This window comes from Chlamydotis macqueenii, chromosome 9 (assembly GCF_036417535.1).
Source record: "Chlamydotis macqueenii isolate bChlMac1 chromosome 9, bChlMac1.mat, whole genome shotgun sequence".
In the NCBI taxonomy this organism is placed as follows: domain Eukaryota; kingdom Metazoa; phylum Chordata; class Aves; order Otidiformes; family Otididae; genus Chlamydotis; species Chlamydotis macqueenii.
The window spans coordinates 27,133,015-27,143,733 of record NC_141564.1 but is presented as its reverse complement, the minus strand read 5'-3'; the positions used below and the strand labels follow the sequence as shown (position 1 = coordinate 27,143,733).

Sequence of the window (10,719 nt, the reverse complement as noted above, 5' to 3'; positions counted from 1 at the left end):
ACTGGAGAAAAAAGTAGAATTCAGGAAGTTCCAAGTGGATTTTTTTTTTCTGTTTTATATTTTACTAGATCAGCATCTGAACAGTAGCTTCAGTTTAATATATTTAGCTGCCTTTTTTTTTTCCCTGTTGTCATTAATCATAATTCCTATCCCACAGACAAAAAAAAACCAACCCAGATTTAGTTACGCGGCTTCCGTACACAGCGCGGTGTCAGGGCCCCTCTCCTTCCCGTGCTACTGTCAGTGCCGTGCTTCCAAGACGGCTTCAGCTGCTCCCCACCCGCGCAGGCAAACACTGGTGACGGCATTTTGTCTGTACTGGGGGCTGGCAGTCCTCCACGGGGGCCAGCTCTGGGCTTGCACCGAGGGATCGGGAGCGGGGCAGCCCCCCGGGCTGTCGCACGCACCCCGGCCCACCCTGAGGGGCTTCCTGCGCTTGGCCGGGGCTCCCAGCTTGGTATAAAAGTTGTGGAACAGAAATTGAACCCGCTGCCGGTGCTCACCAGCGGGGGCTGGCTTTAGAGGCTCCCAGGTGGGGATGAGCAACCTCGACTCCTGTTGTCACTAAAATTTGGAAAAAATGCACGATGGGGGTTATTGCTTGGATTTCCAGCAATGTCCAGGTCCGCCCCACGGCTTTTGATGTGAAACATTTAACTGCTTCCTTAGTTTTTTAGTGATTGCTGTATGAAAATCATATTAGAAACTTCATTTTTACAGTACAAAGTATTTTAATCATGAACCTATTTTCTTTTTCTAGAAATAGACTAATGTGGGCATTTTGCAGTTCCTAGGCGTACTCCAAATTTTGTTCCCCTGGCAAAAGGTTTGTAAAGGCTTCACCATCTCATGCAAAGCAGACACGAGTGTCGTACAGTGCAAGGGGTCTCCAGGGCGGCGGGGACGCTGATTTTAAAATGGTTTTGGCATGTCACAGCCCTTCTCTGCTAACGGTGTGAAATGGGAGAGGAGGACGTGAAACACGAATTATCCTGCTGCCGTTACCAAAGAGGAACGTCTACAAACCTGAGAGGGACTTTGTTTTCCAAGGACACCAGCACAAACATGGCTGTCTTGTGTGGTCAGGGCTACAGGGTGTACAAACACTCCTGTACTCTGCCACCCTGGCTTTTGAGCCATGGATGGTATCGGCAATGGAAATGCCGCTTGGTGAGCCGCGTGCTGGTGGGGCTGGGTACCACAGTACTGGTGAGGGAGAACTTGGCAGGTTTTGTTTCTGCTCAGCCCCACACGTGCTGTTGCTGAAGCAGAAGTACCGCGGATGTCCGTCTTGTTTATCAGAGCGCAAACCGGCTTGGGAAGATGTTGGCCGGTTTCACAAATTCCCTCACAGGAGAGCGTCGATATTTTTAGGGGATTATATATAGCACAAGGGTCTGCGTGCCTTCCCGGCTCCCTTTAGCCAAGAAATTCACAGAGCTTTGACTGAAGTTGGGAGGTTTATAAATGAGGTTTGTGACAGCGGTGGCTGGTGCCACTCGGAGACCCCGGGAAGGCGGCGGCCGCAGGGAGTCACGGGGAATACATGGGGCTGCTGCGCGAGGGCGGCTTTTCCCCGTTGGCGTTTCAACCGATTCCCGATGTGGTCCGCAAAGGCTTGCTCAGTGTCAGGGGGGCGGCTGTGCAGAGCTACCTGCGCCTCGTAGGAACTAGCACGTCCCCGCTGACTTCAGCACACAGCTTCCCAGGAGAATGACTTGGTCTTAGCTCCTGTTACTTCTTGGCTACGCTGCGCTCCTTCGGGTTCCGTTCTGCTGAACAGTCGATGTCCTAGTTGGGAAATACCATACGTGCGAGCGATACGTGTGTGTATGTGCCAGTTACATCCTTCATAGCACACGAACACTATGAAGACCATAGATGGTGGTACTTACGTTTCTGCCTCTTGCTCAAATGGGATTTTTTTTTAACAGAGAACAGGTATTAATGAGAGGTGTTTCTCAAAAAAGAAGCAGAAATTTTCTGTTTAAAAAAACTCCACAAAATTGAATATAAACTTGGGGCCTTTCAGCACTATGGAGGATATTTGGGCTTGGGAGAACTGTTTATGGGTTGTTTTTTTTTTTCCATCTATTCTGTAGCCACTATAATTTGCATAATTATGGACTTGTATTATTGACTCAGGAAATGAACGTGGGGCTGTTTACAGACCCCGAGCAGTCCTACACCCTGGTTTTGCCAGCAGGTCCCCCAGTGGCAGCTGACCTGGACGGCTCTGTGGGTCTTTTACTCCACGGCAGCAGCAGGAGCCGATGCCGAGGAGCGCGGGTTACAGGTCCCCTGCGCCCGCTGCCCAGCCCCGAGAGCCTCAGCACAGCTGCTCCTCCACAACCACGCTTCTCTTGCAGGCTTTGACCCAAGATGTGCTGGGCTCCCAGCCTCCCCGGACTCAAAATGCAAACCCTAAGGCCGAGTTTGCCCGCCGTTCCAACACCCAGATTCTCTTTCTGAAGCGGCATCCCATATAGAACAATTAAAAATCCAACAGTGACCTATTACAACAGGCGCTACCAGAACCTCCCAAAGATCATAACATGTGATGGCACCGCACGCTCCTCTCCTCTGAGGCTTTTCAGGTGGCTGCCATGCCATGAAGGGGTTCTTCAGAGCTTTGTCACGTGAATTGAACATCTTGACGCATTTACATTTTCAAGCCAAAAGCCCAAGTCACAGCAAACCCCTGGAGCGTCGGGTGCAGGTGGCAGATGCGGTGATGTGGCAGTGGCCTTGCTGCGGCCGCGTGGCACCAGCCCTGGGTGCAGACATCTGCCCTCGGGACGGCACGCGTGGCCCCAGGAAGAGACACGTTCACCGTCCTCTCGGAAGGTCCTTCCTCCACAGGGTTAGCAGCTGCTAATGACATTTGCAGGGAAAGGAAGTATTCTGCTCAGCCCTTCTGCTTTTGCGCGCTGTTTGCTCTCTGGCATCGTATTCCTGTGTTTGCGATACAGGCATCTCCACAGCAACAAGGCACACGCCGGGCTATGACTTCAGCCAGGGAACACGCAGAAAGCGCCGACGAGCTGCCAAGCAGCAAAGATGTCGTTCCAGCGCGGAGGCAAGAGGCAGCGGCGCCGCGCGCGGCTTCCGTCGGCTTCCCTCCGCTGAGCTCCCGCCGGAGGTGACGGAGAGGAGAAAGCCCTTCTCGTTACTTTAATATCTGCAGGATAAAGCCTAAGAAAGACCTCAGGCTTTGGACAAGTCTGTAGGAGTAATAATAATAAAAAAGGAAAAAAACAAGCCAGAAAGCCTTGTCATCTGACATCCCACGACAAATCTCCCCAAGCAGTCTGGCATTGACGATACTCCAGCTCGATGTGAAGGAAGCACAGCAAAGCAGACAGTCTGAGCAAAAAACGTGCCAACAAGTTCGTCCTCAATCAGTGATTAACACCCAGTTCCACTCAGCAGGGCGTGAAGACTCCCCCAGCTGCGTGCCTGGCGCTGCGGGAAAAGCACACCGGCCCTGCTCTAAGCGCTTTGGCAGCTCGTGTATTAGTGTCACATCAAAGCGAGTTGCCTGAAGAGCCGAGAAGGGTGACATTGCTGACGCGCTGTGCCCAGCAGTGCGAGAGCTGTACGGCACGGGAGAAACACCTCTGCGCCGCTTCAGCCGTGACTTTCGGAGCGGAACAGGACCCCTCTCCGGGGCCGCCCGCATTCTGACTGAGACCTTGAGGCACGGGGGGCTGCTGCACGGGTGGCTGGCACACCTGGAAAAGTGTAAGGTTGAAATTTTGGAGTGCCTGTAACTCTCATTGGGGATTTTACTCTGACCAGGCTGCTGGACCTCTGAAAAGCCCTGAAAAATGACCAGTGCGCCTGGGTTTTGCCCAAGAAAGGTTTCGGGCGGGGAAAAGTGGAGCCCCCCCATGCACAGTTATCTGTGTCTTTACAAAAACGCACCGAGTTCTACCCTAGGAACAGCTATTTCTTAGACTGTTCCAAAATCTTAGTAAAGGAAAATCAGCTTGCCATTTACACTCTGCCACTCAGGTGTATTTTGTTATTTATCAGCAGCTGAAAGGAAGACTCACGATGAGGAGACTTTGCGATGTCCTGGATCTGGCTTTACGTTCCAACTCTCCGTTTGGGAAAGATCGCTGGTTACCGAAAGGAGAGAGGTGTTTCTTGCTGGAGGAGGTAACTGCATTTTTCCTGCTCTGTTTGCTAGGTTAATTGCCTCCGTTGATTAAACTAACGCTGGGAAGGGAAAGAAGGGCAGAAGGGAAGGGTTTTACTGTGAGACTGGTAGAGAGCAAGCCGGCCCCGAGCCGCGCGGGCATGCAGAACACGCGTGGTCCTGGGAGGTTTGGGGTGACTGCGGTACCTTCAAAGAGAGAAGAAAAACAAGATTTCAAATGGGATAGTTCTTTTATTTAAAAGCCTCATGTTGCTGAAAAATGGCATGGAACCATTCAGGCGCGTCGGGCCGCTTTCACCTCTCTCGCTTGCTCACCTGTGTCCCAGGGCTGTCCTTGCAGGTGTATTTCATCAACGGTTGCTGTTTGGTTTTTAAATCACGTCCTAATTGCCAGATATAAAGGTGAAACACGGTGTAATATAAGGTGCCAAACTATCAAACTTGGAGCATCCTGCTCCCTGAAAAACATCTTTTGGTGCTTCACCCTGTAGGAGTCAGCGGTTAAGTCCTGCCACTTGAAAAGAAATGTAAGCATAGGACAGTAAGTGTTGTGCTGAGCGCTCTACCCGTTTCTGTTATTTCCCAGCAACAGATCCTTGAGAGACGCCGTCTGCACGCTCTCCTCTCTGAAAGACTCAAGTGAGCAGCAAGAGCTTAAAATCCCTCAGACAAGGGGGCCTTGGAGCCTGCTGCCGAGGGAGAGGTGCGAGGGTCGGCGCTGCCCCGCTGCTCCGGCGGGAAGAAGCCTTCGTGTGGATGCTGTCAGCGCCATGCGGTGCTGGGCCATGCAGCGGGGCTGGGATGGGCTGCGCAACCATGGCAAAGCTCTTCTGGGGCCTCGTGCAGCATCCCGCGGGATGGGATGGTGAGCCTTCGGCCTCGACACCGGCTCGCTGACAGCGCGGCAGTAGCAGAGGGAGACACTGGTAGAGGAGTGGGAAGAAATAACAAGAAATCCAGTCCATAACTGCTGCTAGTGTTGACCGCAGCGTCTCTTCACGCTGGTTTCTGGGCTGGCTGTACCCCCAGTTGCAGCTCCAGCATGCCCGGGAGCGGGTGAGGGATGCAGCTCCCGGGGACCAGGCTGCTTCGCCAGCTTAGGTCCCGTGCCCCACTCGCGGGCAGCCCTCACGCACCCTGTGCGGAAAGCGGCTTCTGCAGGCAGGGAGGAAGCCAGGCAGCACTTCTGCCGTAGCCGTGCCTGCACTGCTGCTCCCCAGCTGCCACCCACGCGTGCCCTGCCCTCTGCAGTACCCACCGTGGGCCGGGAGCCGCTCTGCGGTTTCACCAAGGCGGGCGGCGAGGGTGAAGCCGGGGGACAGCGTTTCCCTCCCTGGGTTGAGCAAGGGAGGCTTCTAGCAAGCTCCGCGGCGAGCGCTCACGCTGCCGGGCTGTGGGCGGAAGGGCTGTTGCTCACGCAGGAAGCTCAGAGATGGCGGCAGCCACAGCAGAAATGACCAAAATGGGTGTAAATGCCTCTGGTCGGCGAGGCCGGCCGTGCTGCGGGCGCCGCCGGCAGTGCTGGCCGGGCAGCTGTTATCTGTGGCTTGCAGCAGGAAGGGAGCCCTGGGGCGCCGCCCCGACCATCGCCCCGCTTCCAGGGACCGCGGGCCACGGCCTTGTCGGGCGGGCTGAGCCCGGCCCCCCGCCAGCTGCCGAGGGGCAGATTAATGGGTCGCAGCCGAGATGGCTTCAACGGGTGCATTTCGAAACACGCGTTTCTGCCCAAGACGCCAGCCTCCCACCCTGCAACTTGAGATGCGGCTGCAATGCAAAAGCACTTCCCCTTGTGTCTTTTTTTATTAGCCGAAAGTAATTTTTGCTTCTTTAAGAAAATATATATGCAAACCACAGCCCGTCGCCGTGGTTACCGCCATATGCTACTGCAAACAGCTTATTTCACGTCCTTAGACCTCTATAGGGTTTGGAAAGTGTAATTCTTCTGGCCTCTCACCAGTTCCCCCTCGCTAGGCCGCCATCTCGCTGTTGCAAAAAAACCGCGTGTCGTAATTAGCCCCGCGCGCTGCCGGAGGAGGCGGTGGCCGCGCCGCCAGAACGCTGCAGCATGCGCCCGCGCACCCCGCACATCAGGCCCCCAGGTAAGAATTGCGCTTTTTTACCCCTCTTCGTGGCCCTTGCCGGCCATCCAGATTCGCGGCAGGACAGCGCGCAGTTGTTTAGTGCGTTACGGCAAGCTGTTTGGAAAGCTAAGTGTTCTATGGTGTCTGCATTTCACTGCACCTACTTTGGCACAGAGGTCTTGCCATCTTGGGAGAAGTTAGGGAAGATCGACAGATGTTAGAGAAATGAGTGCGAAATAGAAGATTTTGTCATGCAAAGTTTAAGCAACAAAACTCTGCAGTTCTGAAGAGTATTGAACTTAGCGGGCAGGTTTTGAGGAAGACCCTTCGGGGCGCGGCGGGACCCCCGCGGTGTGGAGCTACCCGGGGACCCGATCGCGCACCGACCCGCGTCCAGGGACACGCGGGACAGCCCCGGCGGGGCAGCCGGCTGCCGCAGCGTCCTTCTCTTGTCTTCTGCTCTGCTGTCCTTCTGTCAGCTCAGCTCCTGTGGAGCTTGCTCCGCTGGCGGAAGATTTTCTCGCGCTCTCAGGAGCCGCGTGAGCTGGTGTAAGGGTTTATTCTGTAGTGCTGGCGGAGCGGAGACAGGGCTGGCTGCTTGCGCTGAGGCAGCCCCGCCGTAGCTGTTCCCCAGTTCGGACGTGTTTCTCCGTGGGGCTGAACGCTGCTCCCCAGGCACAGGGTCCCCTCCAGCCCTGGGCCGGGTGGGTGGGTGCCTGTCCCCAGAGCATCGCTCCGGATCCCTGGCACTGTTGGTAAAGCCCACAAGAAATGAAAATGACATTAATCCCCCGAGAGTGAATGCTCGGCTTCCTGCCGTGAAATACACTGCTGCCAGCAAATATCCTATGGGTTTTCTGTGATTAAATACAATGACGGGCCGCAGGCACAGCTCACCTAGACTGGGCATCCGCGCGGCCCTCCGCAGAGGGTGAAGTGGAAGCAGACCCCGGCCCCGCCAGCTGGGCTCCAGCATGAGCTGAAAAGTGATCAAGAAATCGTCTTTACAGAGAACGCAAAGGATGTAGCGTATATTATAATGATTCGCGGCGAAATTAGCAGTGTGGATTTTGCTCATTTATGTGCTTGTAGACGAGTAGAGATTTAAAGTACTTCATTAATTTCAATAAAAGTGTTATCACTTAACAGCTGCGGGAGGCTTTCCAAGAAAAGGACAATACGGTGGAAGGGCCAAGTCTGAAATTCGTACATTATCCTTACTAAAATGCACTTGCAGATACCACCATTGAAACTGAAGAAAAAAATAGCTTTGAGCACGGTCGTGCAGAAGCACTGGCCTCTGTGCTGCCGTGAAGCAGAAGCGGAAGTTCGTTACTGCGGAAGTTGCACTGTGCTAGCAGAGCTGTAACGATTGCTTTCTTTATCGGCAAGACTGAAATTTAATGTCAGGCCTTTTTGGGGAACTTGAGTTTCATGGGTGCTGGGCAAATAAGAGCGCAAGGAAGAGAAGAGCTTCCCCAGGATTGTAATCGCGTTTAGTCCATGTTTGAAGTAACTTGTGTAGCTGTCTTTAATGAAAGCCAGGAAGGAAAAAAAAAAAAAAACACAATAGGGAAATTAGAGTACAAGGTATTTGGTTGTGTGACTATTGCATTCCAGCTATTTGGTATGACAAAATGAAGCCACAAGACACAGTTCAGGCTAGATTGGCACTGTGGTTTTTACCGATCCGCTCAACAGGTGGGGTAGGGCAGGAGCTGGGGTGTGAAGCAAAGCGCGGGCGCGGGCCGAGCTGTGGCCTTTGCTCCTCGCTGGCTGCGTGCGCCCGCGTTTGCGCATCGCCTGTCGCCTGCGCCAGCTCACAGGGACCCCGAGGCTGCGTGGGCGGGCAGCAGGCTGCCGGGCGGCTGCTCTTGGGGAGTGACGACTGAAGAACATGGTTGCGGAATCGGCGAGTTGCCTTCTCCAGCCCATTCCAAATGTCTAAGAAAGCCAGCTTTGAGGGAGGGCTAGAAACGATCTACGAGGCTCTTAGTTCTGCAGACCTACGTCATCCTTCAGAGTCTTTATCACATTTGTCACAACAAGGAGACAATTCAAATGTATTTTCACCTTACGTCCCTAACACCCTGCCTGTCACGGGACGAGCTGTCACTCAGTTTTCCCCGTAGACTCTTCCCTTCAGACCATTCTGCAGTGGGAACAGAAGCGGGAAGTGCTTTTATTCCGCTTGAGGTGCAGCTATGAAGACGCCAGGAGCCCCCCTCGCATAGGGCACCCAGGACACCCTGGACTCCTGCTGCTGTGCCTGGGGGGCTTCTGCCACCGGGGCTGGGTGCTCGCGGGCCCTGCAGCCTTCCTCGCTGGGCTTCGGAGGGGAGGGCAGGCAGCCGTCGCCCAGCTTTCAGAGGTCAGGCTCTTGCTTCGCTTGCACCAGGGCTGCATTAGCTCAGCCAGGAAGGGGGTTCCTCTTTTTTGCTCCAGTTGTAATAACCCACAGTGACTCTAAAACACCAAGTGTCTCTCAAAATGCTTTCTCTGTACACAGCGTCTTTCTTTTTTCTCTTGTCGCCTGATTTATGTCTTTTTGTTTGAATGAAGCTAAGTGTACAATGACGTATTTCTTTATCTTTCTCTGCTGGAAGATTAGTCCATTGTCTTGTCTGGTATCCCAGATGGTAATTACCGTTATCAGATGATGGTCTGGGAGCCCACCGGATCTGCGCTTTCCTTAGGGTTTCCTCTTTACATCCGGTCACTGCGGAGCTTGTGCTTGGCATCCGCGCTCTGAGGCCGACCCCGTAACCTGTACAGACCTCTGTGAAACCGGGCACATTCGCTCTATGGGATATGGCCAGAAATGGCATCACAGACGAACAGGGCCTCAGCCCAACAATACAGCCAACTGGCCCCGGGCCGTGTGGGAGGAGGGCTGCGTTTGAGGGGGATCCCGGTGCCAGAAGAAAGGCCAGGGGGTGTCATCTCCCTGGGGAGGCTGATGCGGCCTCCAAAACAAGGAGCACCAAACCCACCAGGCAGGTCCTTGGGTGCTGGCATGGGAAAAGGGACTTGATGGGGAAACAAAACTCCATAAAGCTAACTACTGAGGCAGACAGAAAATGGCGGCGAAGCCGGGCCCTTTACAGCAGGGGTGCCAGGGGCTGGGGAGGGGGCTGCGGTTCCACCGTGCCTGAGCAGCTCGGTGCCCACGTACCTGCTCCTCAGGACAAGCAGGCACGGCACAGACACCAGCTATTTTTTAAGGCAAGCTCTGTGTATAGAAAACACCACTTGTGCCGACACTGGCACACTGCTGTTAGTTAAGAGAAACCTGAGTGGTGAGCAGTTTGTACAGAAAGCTTTGTGACCCGAAGAACCGCTTTGAAAATGCCCTGCGCACTGCTGTCAGCGTAGGGAGAGGAAACGGCCGCACGTATTCCTTTGTGACAGAACAGAAACAGGAAGCGCACCAAACGATCCGTTACAATATTCCTTCCCAGAGAACGCCAAGGCGTGTGCACCAGTGCTGGAGCTATCTGAGGGCACATCTGCGCCGCTGCCGCTTTGGGTAATGACACGCAAAGTCCCGTAAGTCAGGCACGTATATAAACACGATGGGACACCAATTGCCATGAACTTTTCACTGACATGGATGACGCTTCCTTGAAACACAAGTCTAAATTCACGGCATGTTTTGCTGAAAGAAGAAGGAATGTTTCTTTATGTCCTTTCAGTCTCCAGCTTCCATAAAAAAAAGCCCAAAAAGATAAACAGAAAATACCAGAGCGCTCTCGCAGCCGGTGACGTGCCGTCGTCTCCTCGGGCGCTGGGCCCTCCAGGATGCTCCCCGGCTGCTCTGTCTGGAGGGACGCTCGACCCGTTCCTCACTGCGTGCTCTGGCAGGGTCTGATTAGAGCACACAAAAAGCAGAGTTAATTACAGCAATGCCGGGCTGTATAACAGAACAAAAAGCCTTGAGAAGGAAACAGCCGGAGTTCAGATCTCTTCAGCAGGTAATATTATTTGTCTCCCAAAGTAAAGGAGGGGATTATTCACTAAAGCTGAAAAGCACGTTATCACCTCACCTCACAAAACATAACTCTGCCTAGTTCAGCCCTGAGTATGGATCAGGGAAAAAAGTGAATTTAAAGGCAAATTTCTTCTAGTTTTCAGGCCTAACGAATTTCAAAGCAAACAGCAAAGTGGCTTGGCTTATTCTGTTAGGGAGTGAAGGATGTGGCGGATGAAATTCTGAGCAATCATTTGAAATTTCAGAAGTCAACAGAGGCTCAGTATCTACACATCAGTAAAAGTAGCATTCCATTGCAGTGGCGATGCCACTTTAGTACTAGGTTTTTTTCATTTGTAAGGTAAAAATAAATATTTTTTTTTGGAACAACTGACTATGGGTAACAAGTGATGCTCAGAATTATAAACACAAATTACAAGATTTGGGGGGGAAAAACAAGCACAAGAGGGAGAAGATGGAAAGACAAAGTGCTAGCAGAACTA

At 53.3% G+C, this 10,719-nt stretch overlaps 1 protein-coding gene and 1 long non-coding RNA gene across 3 annotated transcripts in view; one reads left to right on the top strand and one right to left on the bottom strand.

Annotated features, from left to right (window-relative positions):
• Nucleotides 1-717: 717 nt before the first annotated feature.
• Nucleotides 718-5,662, bottom strand: LOC147599750 (uncharacterized). Its single transcript, XR_015259430.1, has 2 exons — nt 4,481-5,662; nt 718-4,351 (listed from the first exon to the last, which is right to left on the bottom strand). It is a non-coding gene; the product is annotated as an uncharacterized LOC147599750 (long non-coding RNA).
• Nucleotides 5,663-6,130: 468 nt separating this feature from the next.
• Nucleotides 6,131-10,719, top strand: part of MBNL1 (muscleblind like splicing regulator 1) — an 88,088-nt gene continuing 83,499 nt past the window's right edge. The window contains exon 1 of one of the 2 annotated variants that reach the window (XM_086755127.1): nt 6,131-6,264. The gene's annotated coding sequence lies outside the window, so the exon portion shown is untranslated. The remainder of the gene's footprint in view (nt 6,265-10,719) is intronic. The other variant, XM_086755140.1, reaches the window with a different exon arrangement.